This window comes from Felis catus, chromosome A1, assembly GCF_018350175.1.
Source record: "Felis catus isolate Fca126 chromosome A1, F.catus_Fca126_mat1.0, whole genome shotgun sequence".
In the NCBI taxonomy this organism is placed as follows: Eukaryota; Metazoa; Chordata; class Mammalia; order Carnivora; family Felidae; genus Felis; species Felis catus.
Genome location: NC_058368.1, coordinates 158032412 through 158045711, shown reverse-complemented (window position 1 = coordinate 158045711; position 13300 = coordinate 158032412). Strand labels below are relative to the sequence as shown.

At 37.1% G+C, this 13300-nt stretch overlaps 1 protein-coding gene and 1 long non-coding RNA gene across 2 annotated transcripts in view; one reads left to right on the top strand and one right to left on the bottom strand.

Annotated features, from left to right (window-relative positions):
* Positions 1-13300, bottom strand: part of LOC111561739 — a 277745-nt gene that overhangs the window by 165158 nt on the left and 99287 nt on the right. The gene's annotated exons all lie outside the window — the stretch shown is intronic.
* PCSK1 (proprotein convertase subtilisin/kexin type 1) overlaps positions 12192-13300 on the top strand; it is a 67126-nt gene continuing 66017 nt past the window's right edge. Inside the window, exon 1 of the mRNA XM_045033937.1 lies at positions 12192-12476. The gene's annotated coding sequence lies outside the window, so the exon portion shown is untranslated. The remainder of the gene's footprint in view (positions 12477-13300) is intronic.

Sequence of the window (13300 nt, the reverse complement as noted above, 5' to 3'; positions counted from 1 at the left end):
TCCCTTGATTGCTAGGCCAGACCTCTTTTCAATACCTCATACTGTACTGCCTCAATGTACCTCCATTAGGAAAAAGCCTTGGCAGCCATTACTAGGGTTGTGCACCTGTGCTATTCTGTTTGGTTAACAAGCAGTTACAGCCAATCAGGTCCCTGCAAACAGAGTGCTCATCTACTTCAATGTGGGTATCAGCTTAATCACTTGGTTTACATCAGTACTTAACCCAAAACTTGACTTGGTGAATAAACCATAAGAGACTCTTGACTACAGAGAACAAACTGAGGGTTGCTGCAGGCGTGTTGGGTGGAGAGATATGCTAAGTGGACAATAGGCATTAAGAAGGGCATTTGTTGGGATGAGCACTGGGTGTTATATATGTGATGAATCACTAATTCTACTCCTGAAATCATTATTACACTATATGTTAATTCAATTGGATTTAAATAAAATTTAAAAAAAATTAAAAAGCACACATATATTATGCCCATGATAATTATTAAAACATGACCCACATTAAGTGATACCCACTGACAGGGTAAAATCAGCCCTAAATTAGAGTCAAATGTACATTCTTAATTTAATTAATTTGGTCTACAATTCTAAAATAATATGAATCAGATGTTAAAACCAGATGAAATACCCAGCCCCATTTCACCTGTGGTAGTTTGGAGGCCTACTCAGAATCATTACAACTGACCACTTAGTAAGAAGGCTATAACCAAAAAGGTGGATAATAACAAGCATTGGAGAGGATACAAAGAAATTGAAACCCTCATTCCCTGGAGGGAATGGAAAATCAGGCAGTTGTTTTGGAAAACAATTCCTGGTAGTTTATCAAAAAGTTAAACATACAGTGACCACATGATCCAACAATTCCACTCCTACATACCCAAGATAATTGAAAATGTACATCCATACAAAAACTTGCACACAAGTGTTCATGGTAGCATTATTCATAATTTCCAAAAATGGAAACAATCCAAATGTCTATCAACTGATGAATAAACAAAATGTGAGATACCCATACAGTGGGATATTATTTAGACATAAGGAGTGAAGTAATGTTATATGCTACTACACAAATTTTGAAAACATCATACTAAGTAAAAGAAGCGACACACAAAAAGCCACATATTCTATGATTCCATGTGTATGCAATGTCCACCACAGGCAAAGCCAGAGAGACAGAGAGCTGATTAGGACTTGAAGAGTCTGGAGGAGGGGAAACTGCTAATGGGCATAGACTTTTTGAGGGGAGCAGTGATGGAATCTTCTAAAACTAGGTAGTAGTGATAGGTGCACAACTCTGATAATATACAAAAAGAGCCCCACTATATTGTACGCTTAAAAAGGGTAAATTTTACAGTATGTAAATTATACCTCAGTAAAACTAGTATCTAACACATTATGTCTAAGCACTTAATTTATACACAAGTCATGAATATTGTTAATATTTTCCTATATTTCTGTCCACCCAAAACAAAGCATAAAATTGAAGAAAATGAGAGATAATTCAAGCCTAAAATACTCTTATCATAAATATCAATCTACTTCTTGCGAGCATGACTTTTTCCATTCCATTGCCCCTGTTCTCCACGTCATTTCCATTCATATGTATAAACAGAGCTAATGAATGTCACTTTTTATTCTGACCTGGTTTTTTGGACTTTGGAATCTCCTCAATCCATATTCTCCTTGCAATTCTTTTCTCTGTCTCTATGTTCTCCATGTCCTCAACTCTTTCTGTTCTTTTGTGACTATCAGAACATCCTTCTTCTGGGCTGGTTCATGAACACACCTATCAGGGTGCAGCTAATATGCATAATTCTGAAACTCCACACACTTGAGGCATATCCTGCCACTGGATCAGAGCCTCTTCTACTTCGATGACAATGGGACTACTTGTCAGCATTTATCACTGTCTGGCTGTTGACCTGCATATTTTCCACTGTTTTTGGTTGGATGGGTCGGGAGTTGTAAACCAAATAAAAACCTGGTTGCTAAGCCTGGAAAGACCCAAGCTGTTCACCAACTGCTTCCTGTTTGCCCTGCATAGTGTGGGCAGAGAGTAGGGCAAGGCCTCATTCTGCTTACGTCTGCTTGTACAGAAGAGTAGGAGGGCTTTTTGGGTCTTGCTTACCCAGACACACTCACTCAGAACTGCTTTCAGGATCCATCTGTGGTGAAATCTGAAAATGCTCTATGCACAATTACACAAGCAAACACAATGTCCCAAGGCAAATATGCCCTATTAGAAAGCAAGCCAGAAGCGAAGTAAAAACAGGTGTTTCCTATATTGGATCTGATTGCCTACATGTGTGGCTACTATGAAATTATTTCTTAATTACTTTGAAGGGTTAGCTCCAGCTGAGAGGCAGTGAGAAAACTCCACAGGAGTCCTAGGGGCTTGTTGGTCCTATGCTGAATCAAAGCTCAAGCAGCTGAATCCTGTAATTACTTAATTTTTTTTAAGAGCCATTATGGTCCATTTTTTTCTCTAAGCCAGCAAATTATATATTTCAGCTACTATATTAAGTTTCCTCTTAATATTATTTCTAGATGATCACAGGTTTTTAAAGTCAGGTACCCATTCTAATAGGGACCTTACTTGACTTTGTGCCACATGGATAAAAGGCAAAATGCTCTTGAACTTGTGATCTATATCATATTATATATGACTATAAGAGAAATGAATTATACAAAAAGAGATTATAAAGAGACATTCTGTCATGTTTGTGTTGCCAACACTGGACCATCCTAATTAGCTCTGGAAAGCAACCATTTATTTCTGAAAGGTAGAAAAGACTAATGATTTTGTTTCTCAGACTCAGTATTTTCTGTGGATAAGGCAGAAGATACAATGTGGGAGCCAGGAGAACTCTCTATCCAGGGGACTAATTCTATATAGTACAGGAACCCTAACTATATTAGTATCACATTAGATGCTAAAATGGTAAAAAAAAAAAAAAAAAAAAAAAAAAAAAAAGTACAAATTGTAGTCTCCATCTTCAAGGGTATTAAAACTAATTTGGTACTTGGGATGCATAAATAAAGGTGAGGAATAATAAAAGACAAAAAACAGATGCATTCCCATATAACAGTCATTCTTAGTAGGGTGAGATCCAGGAGTGTGAGCTGGGTAAAGAAAAAAATGGGAAAATGGGATAACCTAGGACTTGTTGGTTTATTTAAAATAATACAAAAAAAAAAAGGATCAATCTGAAAATTTTCATGACATGTAGAGAAAAGTGGACCCTATATTCAAACTAGTTAGGTTTAACTCCAAAGCCCCATGCTTTTTTTTTTTTTCAACATATGAAGTTTATTGTCAAATTGGTTTCCATACAACACCCAGTGCTCATCCCAAAAGGTGCCCTCCTCAATACCCCTCACCCTCCCTCCCCTCCCTCCCACCCCCATCAACCTTCAGTTTGTTCTCCATTTTTAAGAGTCTCTTATGCTTTGGCTCTCTCCCACTCTAACTTCTTTTTTTTTTTCTTCCCCTCTCCCATGGGTTTATGTTAAGTTTCTCAGGATCCACATAAGAGTGAAACCATATGGTATCTGTCAAGACCCATGCTTTTAAGCATACAATATTCCCTTTATTCTGAGAATATGTCCATTATTATTTCTTTCTGCTATAATATACCTTCTTTTATTAAATTCTGGTGATGACAACATTTGTTTAAGGGTCTTTATTGGCAGTACACTAAAAGTTGGCAGCTCTGTGTTTGTTTACTCTCCTCTCTACCTCTTTAATTTTACTGGTCCATGAAATCCCGAAGTCTAGTAATTACTTCTCTAGATCTAAATTTCTGTAAAGGGCCAACAGTAAATATCTTAGGCTTTGTATACCATACGGTATATTTTGCAACTGTTCAACTCTGTTATTATTGTACAAAAGCAGCCATAGACAGCAGAATGAAAAATGAGTGTGGCTGCATTCCAATAAAATTTTATTTATGGTCACTAAAATTTGAATTTCATAAAATTTTTGTGTGTCACAAAATATTATTCTTTGAATGCTTCAACTATTTAAAAATGTAATGACCATTCTTAGCTCTCAGGCTGTATAAAAATAGCTGACTGAGCAGATTTGGCCCTTGGACCATAGTATACTGACAACAGACTGCACAAGCCATAAACCCCATGAAAATAAGGAACAAGACTTATCCTGACAATTTCCTTTCATGTAAATCAATTTTAAATCAATTTTCCAGAGCAAAATCAGTAATATAAAAAGGATAAAATGTAATAAGTTTTAAAATGCAACTGTAAGGGATGCCTGGGTGGCTCCGTTGATTAAGCAGCCAACTTTGGCTCAGCTCATGATCTCATGGTTCGTGGTTCAAGTCCCACATCAGGCTCTCAGCCAACAGCTCAGAGTCTGGAGCCTGCTTCAGATTCTGTGTCTCCCTCTCTCTCTGCCCCCACCCCTGTGCATGCTCTCTCTGTCTCTGTCTCTCTGAAAAATAAACATTTAAAAAATAAAAATAAATAAAATACAACTGTAAGCTGCACAAGTTATAACCTAGCAGAGAGAAAAATTATAGCTGCCTATCTAGGCACTCAAGTTTCTAATGACTGAGTTAGGTATATTAAAGAAATATTTTGTAACTGACATGGATTTGGAAGACAGAACTCAGAACAATGGTCTTGATTGTCTTGGAAAAGTTGAATTTTAAACCACTTAGATTTCCAAGTGATGGCAGTGAGTTTTAGGGAGTTATTAGGGATCACTCTATACTTTTAAGAGATTTTGCCTGTAGGAAACCTACAAAGGGAATGACAATTTTTGTGAGAATAGCAGTTCAAACAGGTATGTTTAGCTCACTAGAAACTGGCTCCTATAAAGTTTTAAAGTTTCTGATTCAGTTGCCAGCATTGATTTCAGTAGAATCCAGGGGAGCCTGGGTGGCTCAGTTGGCTAAGCTTCCATCCAACTCTTGATTTTGGCTCAGGTCATGATCTCATGGTCATGGGACCAAGTCCAGCATTGAGCTCCAAGCTGGCAGCACAGAGCCTGCTTGGGGTTCTCTCTCTCCTTCTGTCTCTGCCCTGCTCTCTTTCAAAATAAACTTAAAAAAATTAATACAATTCACTTGAAATGTTATATTTCTAGCTTCTCTTGAAAAAAAAATCGAGTTCTGGCTTTAATAGCCTCTTATACTCTCATGGCAAATATTGGGTTAGCTAAGTCCCATCCATCATCTTTAGTGAGATGAAGTCATCTTTTTCCAAGTCATCAGCTTTCTCACTACTTCATGGTAGCCTCCAAACACTTAGAATGAAGGGAAATTCCTTTCTGTAATCATATTCCTGCTGTCTTTACTCATTTGCGCTCTCTATTTTGGACCCAGAGGGAATTTTTATTGTCAACTGGATCTTCAGAGTGAGCTCTTTCTCTATATTCAGTGTTTTCCCCACAAAACCTCCCTTTCCTCAGCCTTCAGGAGCCCAGTGGCCCATCCTTTCATCCATTAACATTTGTTTACAGCCTACTTTGCCAAATAATGGAGTTATGATGGTCTCTAAATAGATAATTTTCTATCACAGATCTTTAAGTATAAGGGAAAAGAGAGAAAAAAATAACTCAACAAATAAATAATTACAACTATGGTAAGAGCTATGAAGAAAATGAATTTTCAACAAGAGAGGATATATGGAAGGAAGATATGTATTTATGTATTTAATTTATTTACAAGAGAGTGAGTGTGCATGTATGCACCCACACATACACGCAAGTGGGGGAAGGGCAGAGAGAGAATCCCAAGCAGGCTCCATGCTAAACACAGAGCCTGATGCAGGGCTCAGTCTCATGACAGTGAGATCATGACCTGAGCCCAAATCAAGAGTTGGGCACTTAACTGACTGAGTCACCCAGGTGCCCCCAAGAAGATCCAATTTAAATAAGATATTCAAAAGAGGCTCCTCTGAAGAGGTGACAACCTAGTAATGTGAAAAGCCAGGGAGCAGATGTCCGTGAGCTAAGGGAACATCAAGACTGAGGCGCAAAGGAATTTGGTTCTTTTGAGGCACTAATAAAAGGAGGCCAAGAGGCCTGGGAGATTCCGAACCAGAGGAGAGAGCATGAGAAGATTAGAAGAGAAGCAGCCAGTTGAATCTTGCAGGATGTCATGGGTTATGGGAAGAGTTTTGTTTTATTTTCAGTGCCATGTGAAGGGCCACTTGACATGTAATAGGTCCATAAAAATGATCAAACCTTGCTTTCAGGAAAGGATTTGGAATGTTTTGGATTAGGCTAAACTCACTGATAGGATTCAACACGTTACCTTTTTTGGTGAACATGGATTTTTATTTTAATAAGAATCAAAATTTTTAATTGAAAGAATTAACTATGACAAAATGAAATGAATTAGCAGAACTCATGGAGATTAGAACATGAAGACCCCATTATCCCTGAAATGATGTATTTGGGTAAAAGAGATTCTACCTTAGAAAATAACTTGACTGAGGATTAAATTCAAATTGTGAAAAATGAATGAATTTTAAATACCATTAGGCTGTATTTATTTTTTACACCAGCACCCCCACTTATTTAGAGGTTATTTATCTGGAAACTTCTACTAGACTGCTCACTTGGAATACAAAGGTAAAGAAAATGCCTCTCAGCAGCTAAAATGGATATCACAAAGCCTCTGTATTAAGCTCATGTAGCACCCCACTAATCATATAGGAAAGGTTCCAGGGCACCCAGGTGGCTCAGTCGGTTGAGCATCCTACTCTTGAATTTTGGCCCACATCATGATCTCATGGTTCATGAGTTCAAGTTCAAGCCCTGCATAGGGCTTCTCACTGAGAGCATAGCCTGCTTGGGATTCTGTCACTTTCTCCCTCTGCGTCTCCTCTGCTCTCTCTTGTTCTCTCCCAGCATAAATAAATAAACTTTAAAAAAAAGAAAAGAAATCTTCCTTCTGCCTCTCCAGAGCACTCAATTCCAACCAGGGGAAATATATATATATATATATATATATATATATATATATATATATATATATATATATATACATTTACATATACTTGTATGTATATATACATATCTCTGAATTCTAATAAGCCTGATGATATAGAAGCAGCCATCCCAGAATTTTTTAAGGAAGCTGATAAAATCAGGTACTTTGACAATGAACAATAATGATAATTGACAGTCTTGCAACAATGGTAGAGAAAGGAAAATGGAAAAAGTAGTGGCAAGAGTTTGGAAGGTTTATCAACCGGGGGCCATTCGGTACAGGGAAACAGCTTTGTGAGGCTCACTATTATCCAAGGAGGTCAGCGTGCTTTATAACTATTCTTTTTGTATTTATTTTCCATAGTGACACCTCTGACACATGGAGGTTAATGTTGAGCCATGCTATAGAGAAAGCGGGGAACAGTGAAAAACATTACAGAAGGATTTCTTTCTGGATTGATTACATAAAATGCAGAGCTTAAATGGCAGTCTTCATTAATTCAATCTGCAAATGTGCAGGACTACTTACCACATGTTTCAGCACAGAAACAAAAACCCCATCCTCACAAAGCAGACATAGGAGTGTTAGCACATAGAGGATGTTTAAAGCCAGATAATGGGATGAAATCACTAAGCTTTGGATGTGGGATGTTTGCTTTATGTGGAGTATGTATTCTTGGCTGATGTTGGGAAGGAAGGCAATCATTAAGTTGCCTGTATTTGCATCCTAAGGAGAAGGTTTGTATAGAAGGCAAGATGCTCTTTAGTTGCCGTAACTAAGTAGCAGATAATATTACGTGCTTATTCTGGTTATATTTCTGCAAATGAAACTCTTTTAATTGCTAGAACCCATGATATCAAGGTTTGTTATCTGTATCTTTTTACAAACAACTTGATCTTATTTCCAGAGATTATTTATAGTTTGCCTACAATGAAAGTGACTTACTGGTCACTCTATTTGTGATAGCACCTAATTACTGAGAATGAGGCTCAAATGAGTACTTTTATTTTTATAATATATATTTATTTTTGAGAGACACAGAGAGAGAAACAGAGCATGAGCAGGGGAGAGGCAGAGAGAGAGGGAGACACAGAATCTGAAGCAGGCTCCAGGCTCTGAGCTGGCAGCACAGATCTTGACGTGAGGCTCGAACTCACGAACTGTGAGATCATGACCTGAGCTGAAGTCAGAGGCTTAACTGACTGAGCCACCCAGGCGCCCCATGAGTACTTGTTAAATGTACAACTTCTCTTCTATAAGAAGGAATTTTCCACTTCTGTTTTTTACAGACATTTTTTACAGAATTTTCTGTAATTCTTTACAGAAGGAGTTGGAGACAGTTTTTCCCTGCAATTGAGCTGAGGCAGAGCCTAGTCCATGGCACGCTACAAAATGACCTGCCCAAGACCCTGCCTCTTCTCTTTAGATTTTTCAGGGTTAGCTTTCTTGCCATATCCTGGTATTATTGCTTAACATGTATTGTTGCCATATGTCTGTATTATTAGATTTTTTTATTAACTTTATTTCAGTGACTCACTTTTTAGCCTAAATTCATTTAGAAAGGGCAGTTTATATCACTTTATAAACAGAAAGTTAGCATCAGTTTTCATAAATAGAGGATACCAATAAAATAAATGGTCTTTTGCTTGCCAAAGCCTCTGAGCCAAATACCTACTTTGACTTCATTGACAAAAGAGATTAGCAGGAATTTTAAAAGCATACTAGCACCAAACTGAGCCATTCTTCTTGATGGTTATTGAAGGATAGAAAAAGGAATACATCTCTCTTCGAAATTCAGTATTACCTAATTCAGGGTAACCACCTAAAATCATTTCAATGGCCACTGGTGAAATGCTTGAGAAGTAGGAAAAATTTTCTTTTTATTTTAATTAAAAAAAAATTTATGTTTACTTATTTTTGAGAGACAGGGAGAGACAGAGTGAGAGCAGGGGAGGGGCAGAGAGAGAGGGAGACACAGAATCCAAAACAGGCTCTATCCAGGCTCTGAGCTGTCAGCACAGAGCCCGACGCGGGGCTCGAACTCACAAACCGCGAGATCATGACCTGAGCTGAAGTTGGATGCTCAGCTGACTGAGCCACCCAGGGGCCCCAGGAAAAATTTTCATAGAAACAATGGCTGTTTAGTTTATCAAAGAAGGAGACTGGATCTTCCAATGTTTTGTGGGTCCATTAAGCTCAGCACAGAGCTGAGTTCAACACAGACACTTCATAATTGGCAACTTGATGTCTACAACCACAACTGTATCCCTGCCTTTGGCAGACGTCTGCAAAATTGTTTCTTTTGATTACAAAGATTCAGGCACAGTGGGATGGCAGAACTCCTAGACAATAAACTCATGGCATTGGGTCTACTAACAGTGAATGACCAACATCTCTTTCGTGCTATACATAAGGACATAAAAGTAGCAATACAGCATTTTTAAAGAGGAAATAACTTTAATAAATCTAGGTTCAAATCTAAGCTTAGGAACTCACTAGATTCAGACCTTGGCAAGGTTATTTCATTTCTCTGACTCTCGTTTCCTTGTCTGTAATGTGGGTCTAATAAATACCTTTCTCCTGGGAATGTTCTCAGGATTAATGAGGTTATGTATACAATAAGGCCATCACATAGCAGGGTCTCAGTAATTTGGAGCTATTTTTGAAGGCAACACATAAATAGGCTACCTGAGGCCTTATGCCATATTACAGTTGAGAAATTAAAAAAAATTGCATATGGAGAATTAGACAAAGTCAAAGAATTATTTGTATGGATACAGATTAGAGAAAAATGTTGAGGAAATTATGCAGGCATTCCAGATTTAAAAACCTACTCATTAGAACTAACCAGGGCCAGTTTGTATTGGCTTGTTTTTGTCTTGATTCATCTGAATAATTTCTGAAATTCTCTTTTCTTTTGTAGCATAGATACAGCTCTATTGTGGAGCAATAGAAACACCACTTGCTCATCCTTATTTCAAGGATATTTCTGCATATTGAAGAATTATTTTTAGATTCAAGGTTTTTACTTGATGCCAAAACATTTCTTCTGATTATGTCAATATGCCAAAACTTTTTATTGAGTCAGGCTACCTGAAAGATCAATGAATCATACCCCATGTACCCTTTGGAAACAATTACACGTGCAGACCTCAGCTAAACATTGCTCAGACTGTCATGGTCAATAGAAAACACACACTTGGATCTCACCCAACAGTGCTTTGTGGTGATGTTCAAAATATCTCCTGTAGCTGCACTGATACATTATTATGATATACCCAGGATCATTTTCCTTTTTACATTGTTCTATTCTTCATTTTATAAAGAAATTTTATTCCCTGACATAGAAATGAAATTCACAGTTTCCTTTACTGACAATCCTCTTTAGAAGTACTCTGGTAAGTTTCACCACATACAAATAGTGGCAAAATAAAGTTAACCTGGAAAATAAGCTTGTCGACTAATTATTAATCTTATTGCCTATAAATTTTCCTTAAGTACAATTAATAACTGAGTCAATGCCAATCGGATTCAAAATTGGATTAATATATATACATTGCAGCAAAAATTAACAGAAAAAAAAGTATTCAGCTGGCTTTTTAAAAGAGCTGTTTCTGCTGTGTTTTGAGATTCAGAAACAGTCTTTGAGGATCTATTTTTCATCATACCTTATGGTCCTATTTTTCTGTATTCACCCTTCCTTAGCTGAAATAAACAGCTTATACCTGTTTGTTTGTTTTTTTCCATTATACCATTGAGGGTCATGTTGTTAATTGGAACATGAACTTAGCTACTTGGAGTTTCTGTGACACGACTTTTAAGAAGACGTCAATTTCCTTACTTTCTTTTATTTATTCACTCATTCAAGTAGACATTTATTAAGAACCGGGTAGTGGTAGGCACTGGTTTAGATTATTGGAGGTAATATGTGGGTGGTAGGTAGTACACAAAGATGCTTAAGACCAATTTCCTACCTTCCAGGGGTTTACAATCTAAAATTACATAGAATTCATATAAGCAGTTAAATATATGCCAAAGAGGCAGGTGATAGATGCATTAGAGCACTGCAGGGATAGAGTGGAAGAATCAGAGGAAAGGAGACAGGTCAGATTTTAGAGAATGGACAGAATGTCAGTACGTAGAGATGGTAGAGAAGGAGGGAATCCCAGGAGGACAGAATTTTCTTAATATAAACTCACTCAATTTAGTCTGATTCAACATTATTGACCGAGCAACTGCTAAAGATAAAATATCTGGGACTCAGAGAGATAAAAATATAAATATGAGGTGGGTGGAGGGATGGAAAAAATAGATAAAGGGGATTAAGAATACACTGGTGATGAGCCTGAGTAATGTATAGAATTGTCAAATCATATTGTGCCCCTGAAACTAACATAACCCTGTACGTTAACAATACTTTATTTTATTTATTTATTTTTTTTTTTGATTTTTATTCTTTTCTTTTTTTTTTTGTATGGAAACCAATTTGTCAATAAATTTCATAAAAAAAAACCAATACTTTAATAAAAAATAAAGATTAAATCATTTTAAAAAGAACTTAATTTAAAGCAGTTCTAAGTTGCTATTTCTATTTGATCTCTTGCAGAAAAAAAAATATGAATATGAAATAACCCCTGCCCATAAAAATGACCAATCCAGGAGGTCCAGATATCTAAATAAAAGAAGTTCCAGAAAAGAGAACGAATAATATCAATGGCAAGGAAATGAGTTTCTGGTCTGTCCTTCAGATTTCCTGAAGGACAAGAGTTTCTGGATTGAAAGACATACTAAATGTCCGGCACAATGAGTGAAAATAGACCTGCACTGAGGTACATCACAGTGAAATTTTAGAAGACTGGGGATAATTAAAATAATAATAAGGGTTCCAGAAAGAAAATAAATAAAATAGGAATCATGATAACTTCGAACTTCTCAGAAAGACTTGTGGCAGCTGAAAGACATTGAAACAGTTTATAATATTCCAAGAAAAATTATTTTTCCTAAAGTTAATTTTATTTTTATTATTATTTTTTAATGGTTATTTTTTTCAACGTTTTTATTTATTTTTGGGACAGAGAGAGACAGAGCATGAACGGGGGAGGGGCAGAGAGAGAGGGAGACACAGACTCGGAAACAGGCTCCGAGCCATCAGCCCAGAGCCTGACGCAGGGCTCGAACTCACGGACCGCGAGATCGTGACCTGGCTGAAGTCGGACGCTTAACCGACTGCGCCACCCAGGCGCCCCGTCCTAAAGTTAATTTTATATGGAACTAAATTCCCAAATGTGAGGGTAGATTTAAGGTATATTCAGATATGTGCCCTTTTCAAAGACTCTACTTTAAAAAGTGCTCCATAAAAACAAGAGAAAATACCAAGAGGGCAGAAGATACAGGATCCAGAAAAGTGGTTCCAGCTCAAGAGGGTGGTGAAGAGAATCTGTGATGATGATGAAGGTACCCAAAAGTGCTCCAAGTATGAAGGACAAAATCCTGTCCAGACAGGTGAGGCTAGAAGGCTCTGGGAGAATGTCCCCAGGGAGATAAGATTGATGGATTCAATGGAGTATTTGAACATAGCAAGAGGAGAACTTAGAGATGAAATGCTGATAAATATACAGAAAACTAGGCAAAGAAGACACATGACAAAGTGTATAAGGAGGAAAAGATCATAGTGGATAATATGCCTCAGGGGTAAATAAACTTTACGTAGTCTAACCATGCAAACTAATCATGAGTATATGTTAGATAGGATTGTTACATAATTATATGAAAAGACGGAAGTTACTGTGTATGGCTAGAGTGTAATGGTGGTTAGAGAGCTAGATGTTTTTAGGCCACATAATGCTTAAAACTGGAAAAACATTAATAAAAAAGAAAATATTATTTAGAGATACGGAAAGAAAATGAAGGTAAAATACTAAAAGCTAAGAAAGTAGAAAGGGTTGTCCTGGAGGACATGGAAATGGTATATAGACTGAGGAGGGAAAAGGACTGTTGCTTTTCATGATAAGCAAAGCAGAAGTAGTTGATCTAACTATGTATATAACTTGATACAAATAAGACATGAGATATTTTTAAAGGTACTGTTTTTCTTCACAATTTATCTAAAGAGTCTAGGTGTGGGGAATAGTTGCATTTTTTTAAGTGGCATATGATCCAAATAAGCAACAAATAGAAAGCTTTTGAAGGTCTCTCCTGGCCTACCGTTTCTGATCAATGATATGATCTTTGTGTTCCTGTGTCTTAGACCAGAGTCCTCCTTCATGTGAATGTAATAACTGGAGCAAGCTCTAGATATTGAGACTTTCTGGGTTGATCCTGCTGGA